Source organism: Corvus brachyrhynchos, unplaced genomic scaffold (genome assembly GCF_000691975.1).
Source record: "Corvus brachyrhynchos isolate BGI_N302 unplaced genomic scaffold, ASM69197v1 scaffold70, whole genome shotgun sequence".
Taxonomy (NCBI): Eukaryota; Metazoa; Chordata; class Aves; order Passeriformes; family Corvidae; genus Corvus; species Corvus brachyrhynchos.
Window position 1 is genome coordinate 9,496,470 of NW_008236217.1, and position 8,812 is coordinate 9,505,281.

Genomic DNA, 8,812 nt, shown 5'->3' on the forward strand with positions numbered 1-8,812 from the left:
CCTCCCTCCCTCCCTTCCTTCCTTCCTTCATGATCTAGTGGCTAATAATGCTGTGACTATGTTTTTGACTGACTGCAGAGAGACCTATGTAGCACTAAAGAAGTTGTAAAATAATAGAATTGACATGTTGCTGCCAATCCCTATTATAATAATACAATATATAATAAGACAAACACTGGCTCTGGTTGCGGTCTGTGCTTTGAGGAATCAGAAAGTGGGATCTCACTTTTTCTGTGTTTAACGACTTAACAAAAAAGCTCCCAGATAACTCCGCTTAGGGTTAGCACGTAAATCCATCCCTTTGCTCCCTGCTGAATACCAGCATTTATTGTGAGAGGACACATTTTTTTCCTGACATCTTGAGGAAACAGGCTTAAATGTGGCATTCGTGCCACATATATTTATTTCATACATAGATTTCATTAAGTGCCATGGGCTATCTATAAATAGAAATATAAATTGGAAAAGTTACAGGTCCAGAAATAGCATTAGAGCAGTGGTTTGATTTGTAGAAGGAACCTTTTCTTTTCATATATATCCCATTAAAGGAAATCGCTGGGAGGTCCGTTTCAAATAATTTTTAACAAGTAAAACCCAATCTGTTTTTTATGGAGAGAACATGACTGGAAGTTCCTACTTTACCATATCCAAGGATCACTCAAATTTGCATTTATATCAAATATGACTTGGATTTAGGTTCTCTGTAGATATTTTACAATGATTATCAGTTTCCTTGCAGCACCAGAAAAAAATCACCTATAACTGCACATAACCTATTTTTAAATCAAAAATTGTCTTGATACTACAAAATGCCCCTACAGATACTTGTATAATCAGATTTTCCCTTTAAAAAGGTGAGCAGTCAAGACATCTGTTAAGAGCAGCTCATTTTCTTAGCTGTTATGTGGAACTTCTTTGCTACAAGACCTTTGCAATAGGCTTCCTTCAGTTCCTGATGTCTCTTCCTCTTTACTTAGTTACAGCCAGCCTGTCAGAGTTCAAGGAGCTTTTGGATGATACTTTTACATATGGTTTACTCCTAGGTAATGGTGCAAGGAGGAGGGAGTTGGACCTGTTCATCCTTATGGAGCCTTTCCAATTTGAGACATTCCATGATTCTACTATTACATTTAACTACACTGCTGTGAGTGTGCTGTTCCCTGTTGATGTTGAAATGTCTTGGATGCTTCTGGAAACTGTGCCCTCCAGAGGATGCCAGACAGGTCTGTTATTGGACAAATTGCAAATCGTGAAATCATAGGATCATGGAACCATTTAAGTTGGAAAAAGACACTTGAGATCAAGTCTAACCATTACCTTAACTCTACTAAGTCCACTGATAAACCATATCCCTACATACCACAATTACACTTTTTTGAATGCTTCCAGGGATGGTGACTCCACTGCTTCCCTGGACAGCCTGTTCCAATGCCTGATCACTCCTTCAGTTAGGGAATTCTTCCTTTATCCAGTCTAAGTCTCCCCTGGTGCTTGAGGCCATTTCCTCTCATCCTGTCGCTTGTTACCTGGGAGAAGAGGCAGACCCCTACCTTGCTACACATCCTCCTTTCAGGCAGCTGTAGAGAGTGACAAGGTCTCCCCTGAGCCTCCTCTTCTACAGGTTAAACACCCCCATCTCCCTCAGCTGCTCCTCACAGGACTTGTGCTCCAGACCCTTCACCAGCTCTGCTGCCCTTCTCTGGACTTTTTCCAGCACCTCAACTTTTTCCGCCCCTCACTTCTTGTTGTGAGGGGCCCAGAACTGGACACAGCACTCGAGGTGAGGCCTCACCAGTGCTGAGTACAGGGGGACAATCACTGCCCCAGTCCTGCTGGCCACACTACTGCTGATACACGCCAGGATGCCACTGGCCTGCCTTCTTGGCCACCTGAGCATACACTGGATCATGCTTAGCTGCTGTCAACCAGCATCCCCAGGTCCTTTTCCCCCAGGCATCTTTCCAACCACTCTTCCCCAAATGTGTAATGCTGCAAGCAGTTGTTGTGACCCAAGTGCAGTACCCAGCACTTGACCTTGTTGAACTGCATACCATTGCCCTTGGCCCATTGATCCAGCCTGTCCAGATCCCTCTGTGGAGCTTAGACTCCTTTCTTAGTTCGTGGTTTTTATTTGTTTGTTTGCTTGATTTTATTTCTTGTTTTTATATAACTACATAGAGGGATGGCAACAAAGAATGCCATGTCAAGGAATTGCTTGCACTTAAGGCAAACCTTTCACTTGCTTCATTGCAATTCTTATTTATTGAAATAAATAGGATTTTAAGCTGTTTTGTACTTGTCTCCTAACAAGACCAACAGCATACACTGCTAGAACAAAACTTGGTGATTTGGGGCACAAAAGTAGTGTACCTCTTGATAAACACAAGGAGTAGTCCTCAGAGCACTGTAAAAGGATGGGAGGAGACAAAAGAGAAGGAGATGAAATATTACACTGAATCAGCTTTGAGGAGGAAACTTGGGACAATGATAATAAATTACAGAATATTATGCAGTGAGTCACAAATGCAGATTTTATTAGTGTGCCGAAAAGGAGCAGTGACAAATGAGACTCCACGTTAGGCTGGGTGACTAGTTCTGTCTCTCCTTGTTTCATGGTTTCATGCACTGGACCCTGTGCTATGCATGTGCTGTAACATTTTCTAAGTATAAGTGAAATACACATAGGTTGATATGATGCAGAAGACTATTTTGTGACACTGCTGGTACCTAGCAAAGACGAGATATTGTTCGCTATTTGGAAATATTTTCTGCATTTTCTCATTGTCTGATTCTGACAGTGATCTCTGTATGAACACAAGCAGTTAAGTAATTAGATTTCTCTGCTTTCAATAGACTATTTATAAAGACATTCATTATCATTCATTATCTACTTTTAAAAATAATTTTGATAATACAAGAAAACTTGCATTAATTATTTCCTTTTCTAGCGATTTTCTGACCAGCTGAGATCCAGATGGAATTTCACATCAAAGAGACACTGAAGGAGACAAAGGATAGATGTTCTGCCCATGCCTATCTAAAATAACAGTGAGTAGGTTTTCAAGAGTTGCTCCTCCAGATGCTCTATCGTACATGGGTAGTGAAGGATAAAGAAATCCACCTGATCCAAACACTCTGGATTTTTCTCAGCATTTGCTCAAATACTAAGATTTTGCTCTCCTCCTTTCAGCCTCCTTCCCTTCAGACCATAGGTGAGCAACCCTCTGTCCCCTGCCTGGGCTGTGCCAGCGGAGGGCAGTCTAGCACTGCTTTTGCCAGATCAGACCTTGTCCGGGGTTCCAGTTCAGGGTTTTTTCCTGGGCGGGGGGGGGGGAACAAAGTGCTTGAAACCAGCTGAGTAACGCTGTTTCACCCAGACGCTGCTGCCAGATTTCTCAGCAATTTCTGCATTTTGCCTTTCTGCACACTTCAGAAATTGCTTTCAGTGATAAAGGCCCACACCACATGTAAATATGTGAGCAATCATAAAGTGTTCTGGATGGTCGGCTGAAGTTTAAGGTGCAAGGGAAAGGGAAAGGAAAGGGAAAGGGAAAGGGAAAAGGAAGCATTTTAACAGGCTGTGACAAGCTGTGCTGCATAAAAATGCATTGTTGGGTACTCACAAATGCAACCTGTCTGCCAGTAGGAAAGGCTCCTGTTTAATTTTAATTTTAGACATTCAAGAATCATGCATTATGTGAATTTACCAGAATGTATATAATTACTGTGTAAAAAGGAAGTCAGAATCACTTATGTGAAGAGCCAACTTCTGATTTCTTGGGGAAGTTTGGAGCCAACTGCCATGACAAGGCAAGTAGGCAGATTGCTGTGGAGTTTTATTCCTAATGTGTCAAAGTAATATCAGATTAGGTTAATCCTTACAAATCATCCACTTTGAAATGGCTTTTGCATTTACATCTAGGGTTGTTAGAGCTTCTCTTTGGGCCTGCCTCACTATATCTAGTTGCTTGAGTCAGTGCTGCTCAAATTAGTGAGGAAAACCCTGAGCCCTGGCTTCTTGGAACAGTATGACTGTTTAGTTTAGTCTAGATATCAAAGTCCCACAATAAACATCTCGTTTGTGAATTAAAGTTACCATCTTTTAATGAAACCATTGAAGAATGAATTAATTAAATGCATTGCAGATACACTCATTTCTACTGGTAGCAGAAATATTTACTAACTGGACCATTAACTCTGGACAGAGAGACAAGTTTTTGATAACTGCTGTATCATAAATTTTCAAGTACTTATGAACTGGAACTTGCTTTACATCAAGAAACAGTTCTCTATTTTTCTGGCAACAGAAGGGCATTGCACAACCTACTCTGTAAGCAAGCAAGATATTAAGTAATTTTACAAGAAGGAAACTTGCAAAGAAAGAACCTTCAGATAACATGGAGACAAGCACTGTTACACTTTGCTGCTTACTCTTATTTTATACCATAATAAAGTATATTGTGCTGAGAATGTGAATGCTTTAACAACCTCTGAAGTTTGTACACTACTACAACTTGGAAGTCCTACTATCTAATTTAGAAAAGTACTTTATTATACATTTGCACTGAAGTCGTGATATGTTCTGTATCCTTAATGCCACAAAGTATCAGAGTGCTCCTTTCAAGTTAGTAATGCATACCACAGTCAAGCCGATCTGACAGACTGACCCCAGAACTGGCTAATCTGCATGAACTGCCATTCAGATTGCAAAGGTGACACAGTTCCCATCTCTGACCTATTGCTGACTTTCTGTGAGGTCAGTCACTGGATACCAAGGTTGAAAAGTTTGAGTGTTTGCTAGGGCCACACAATCCAGTAACTGAAATGGATATGGCAATTCATATGTCTGCTTTTGATGACTTACTAAAAAAATGCTTCTCCTGTATTTGTTCCACAGGAAGATCCCATTTGATCTTCTATGAGTTACTTTCTCTGGGCTGAGGGGTAGTTCATATTGATTACATGATACAGTACCTGATCAGTAGGCTGTGTTTATCTTTCTATGCAAACAAAACTTGTCATACATTTGATGGCATCAAAATACAGATAGTTGTTGTATGTGAGTCAGTAAAAATCTAATTGTCTAGCAGTTGGCTGTGATCACGGCATTAGAAACATACCAAAACAGGTCAGCTAACAATGTGACCTGTTACTTTTTTTCCTCATCCCATTGATGGTTGAAGGTATCAGAAATATGAGAAGGCTACACTTATTATACATGAACCATTTGACAGCTATTGAGGATGCCATCACCTACATTGTGAGATAAATCCCTGATGAACTAAGCGACCTTGAAGAAATCCCACTAGGCAACTGCTGTATCTCCAGAGATGCTGTGGAAATTCTAGGTAAAAATAATAATAGTAAGTTCACAAGTGGAATATGTGTGTTTTGAAAATGAATACATAATTGTGTAACAGAAAACCACAAATCAAATTGGATGTATTTAAGAGGTGATTCAAAAACAGCAACAGGCAATTCATTACAGACAGATATAAAGAGCTGTAGCTGGGAATGAGTCGTCATTTTCATTAATAGAAATGGAGATTTACCTGTGTAACAGATTAAGAATTGAGGCTCTTCTGTGAAAGACTGAAAAAACTGTACTATGGCAAAAAACATGTGGTGGTGAGTCCTGAAAAACAAGTCTGTGTTCAGCCTCAGCAGGACTATTGAGAAAGGTATAGAGAAGTTGAGAGAGAGCACCAAGGAGAGCTAGAGGATAATAAAATGTGACCTAAGAAAAATAGTTTAGTTTTGTTTTGCTTGAGAGAGAAGTCTGAAAAAGAGCTTTCCCAGTGGATATCCAATCTCTCATATTTGAGAAATGCTTTTCTCCATAACCACAAATTGACTCAGCAGCTTGAGGATTATTTGGATCTCCTTGTTGGCAAGTAAGACCGGAGTGAAAATAGTATCATGTCCTCTTCTGGAAGAAAAAAGTCAAAAGAAATTAAGGGAGAGCTGACCTTGCATTAGCCTCAGATCTGGCAACCTGTAACAGATTTCAAAGACTGTTCACTTTAACTGTGTGCTTTTTATGAGCTCATTTTTATTAGCTTTCCCTGTAGTTAGGTTCCTTCAAAGGCATGATCCCAATTCAGCAAAGAGCTGAATTCAGTGAAAATGTGTAAGTTGTCTGTATTGACAAAATCTGACATAGTATAATTTTTTTTTCCCCAAGCAGAAAAATCCTGTATCAAGTATATAAACCCAAAACTGAATAAAGCTGAATAAAATAGAAAAATTGATTTAAAATCGCTAGGGTGCATTTGTGAAAATAGACACATGGATTTTTGTAGTAAATACTTACTTTCAATTTTGACATAGAACAGAGATTTCAACATAATATGGTAAAGAAGACATTCTCATCAACATTTAAGAATTTCAATCTTTTCAATTTCTTAGTTGCTTAGCAGAGCAACTTAGTGCTTCAAAGCTCTCTTTCAGATTGGTCAAAATGTGAAGAGTAACCAAGCTCTTGGTAACCCTTGCATCTCTCTTCTCACAGCTGTATTTGGTTTCTTTCCCTCCTACTTCCTCCGCAGACTGTACTTCTCACCCAAGACTGTAGTTAATGTTGTTTACAGCAGAAACAATGAAAAGTTAGAAAGACCATCTTTATTCTGTGTATTCTTTTGTTTACTCTTTACCACTGTCACCTGATCCTGCAGATCGAGGCAAATCCCTTGCCCTCCAGAGCTTTATTCTGTAAGAAAATACAAGTAGAAAAGCACACTCTGTGTTTTCTGGTGGATATTGAGTTGCAGCATACCGAGTGGTTTTGTCTTGAGATGTATAAATCCACTCTGACAGTTAAGACATATGATAAAAAACCAAAAAGCTCTATTAGGCCTCCTAATTAATGCACAAGGATGTGGACAGATGTTTGAAACAATCAACATATCTTCAAAGGACTTCATTTTCCATTTAAAGGCAGTGGCAAAAACTCATATCTAGAAAGCTGCTGACAGAATAGTTAATGACTATAGGTGAACCTGAAGAAGAAAGTGTGCACAATCCAGGCAGGGAGCCTTGTAAGAGCAAAATCCTGGACAGACAGTGGTAAAATTCAGTCCTGAAGCTTGAATGGAGATGGATTATCCTTTTCTTTCTTTTTTGTTTTCTTTTGTTTTGTTGTTTTTGTTGTTTTTGGGGTTTGTTTTTTTTTGAGGATGATTGCAATTAAGGGACCCTGGGGAGAAAGTCAGGGAGCAAACCAGTGGCTCTGACATGCTGCAGAGAAATGAGAATGAACAAGTATTTCCTTTTAATCCAGGTACCTGTGCAGGTTTGTTGCCAGTTGGCATCTCAGACATAATAGGACCAAGCTGGAAATGTGAGCTACAGAGCAGTCAAATTTTGGTGAGACGGAGAAAGAAAGTAAGAGCCAGATGAGGGCTTATGTCTCACGCTATGCCAAAAGCCAAAGAACTGTGTGAGCACTGAGGCAATCTACGTCCTAGAGCTAAAAATGGGTATGTTTTTTGGTAGAGAAAAGGAAAGAAGAGAACAGAAAAACATGTCCTTGAAGTCACAAAAATGAGCAAATAATGCTGTTCAGATAGCTGGGGACAAATCTATACAATTTTGATTTGACAGTGTTATCAAATAGAACTGCTGGCTTCACTTATTTTTAGCCTTTTGTGCTGTTCAGCCATATTGTCCCAGTCTGAAGACCTTCTGTGTTCTATGAAAAAATTGACAAAACCATGATTTAATCATTGTAATTAAAGGACTATTCTCTTCTTCCTAACATGTTATGTTGTCTCTCATCCCAGAGTGTCATGTTTCCAGAGGGAGCACATTGCAATGACAGCCTTTTGCCCTTCCTTTGTGCTGATGCAGGTAAATACTATAGTGCATAGCAGTAGAATACCAGGCACTGGAAATGTGGAATATTATGTTGTATAGAGAACTGGAGTGTGTTCCATGTCTTGTAAAATCAGAAACAAGTGCCATTAACTCCAGTCCTTGGAGGAATCCTTTACTTATGATAAATAGTGAAAAAGTCTTTCTTAGAACTGTTGAGAGGAGGGAAAAAAGCAGATGAAGAACAGTGTTTTAAACACTTTCAAAAATGGGTAAGTGAGCCTTTGGAAGACAGTTCTAAAGAGTAGTCAATTGTAGCCTGTGGATAGTCTCAATCCTATAAGAAAAAAAGTGTAAGACCAGATCCCAGTTTTTCCATGGTGGAATCAGTGAATAAGCTTACATTACATAAACCAGCACATTTCAGTGCTTCTCTAAATATTTTAAAGTGAAAAATTAACCATCAGTGTCCTCCCCTCCATCCTCCATAAAGCAAAGGTGCCTGAGACATATACAGCTAATTTTTCAGATTTTTTCAGTTGCTTTCCCCAGTTTTCCTCCACAGTATCTTGCAACCACATTCTTTTCTATTTTGTATATGCTTGTAGTAAGCACAGTAGTGCTGCCTGCAAACATGAACAATTTTAGGTTTGTTTTTACAGTCTATCCCCTTCCTTCCTAAAGATCTGATGATTAACAAGCGGAGTTATAACATATTCACAGCTTAAGGATAAAAAGATGCTGATGAGATACTTAAAATATCAAAACACAGACATGTAGAAAGCAGGAAACTGCACCCTACAAAAGAACATTGTTTGTTGCTACAATATGGTATAGTGTGCTACAATACGGTATGCTTTCAATGATTTATGAACGATCATTTAATCTGCCTTCTCAGCCCTCTGGACCTGAATTAGCCTCTTGATAGCTCTGATTAACTTGGCCCCCTTCAGTCATATAATGCTGGTTTTGCTTGTAGATAAGCAGCTTTTGGTTCGTT

General features: G+C 39.3%; 1 protein-coding gene and 1 long non-coding RNA gene across 3 annotated transcripts in view; one reads left to right on the plus strand and one right to left on the minus strand.

The window, feature by feature from the left end:
* YIPF4 (Yip1 domain family member 4) overlaps positions 1–8,812 on the minus strand; it is a 95,656-nt gene that overhangs the window by 14,643 nt on the left and 72,201 nt on the right. The window lies entirely within an intron of this gene.
* The window catches only part of LOC108449685, a 72,161-nt gene that overhangs the window by 1,086 nt on the left and 62,263 nt on the right, over positions 1–8,812 (plus strand). The window contains exons 2-3 of one of the 2 annotated variants that reach the window (XR_001865947.1): positions 1,044–1,223; positions 2,949–3,048. This is a non-coding gene — a long non-coding RNA (uncharacterized LOC108449685). The remainder of the gene's footprint in view (positions 1–1,043; positions 1,224–2,948; positions 3,049–8,812) is intronic. The other variant, XR_001865946.1, reaches the window with a different exon arrangement.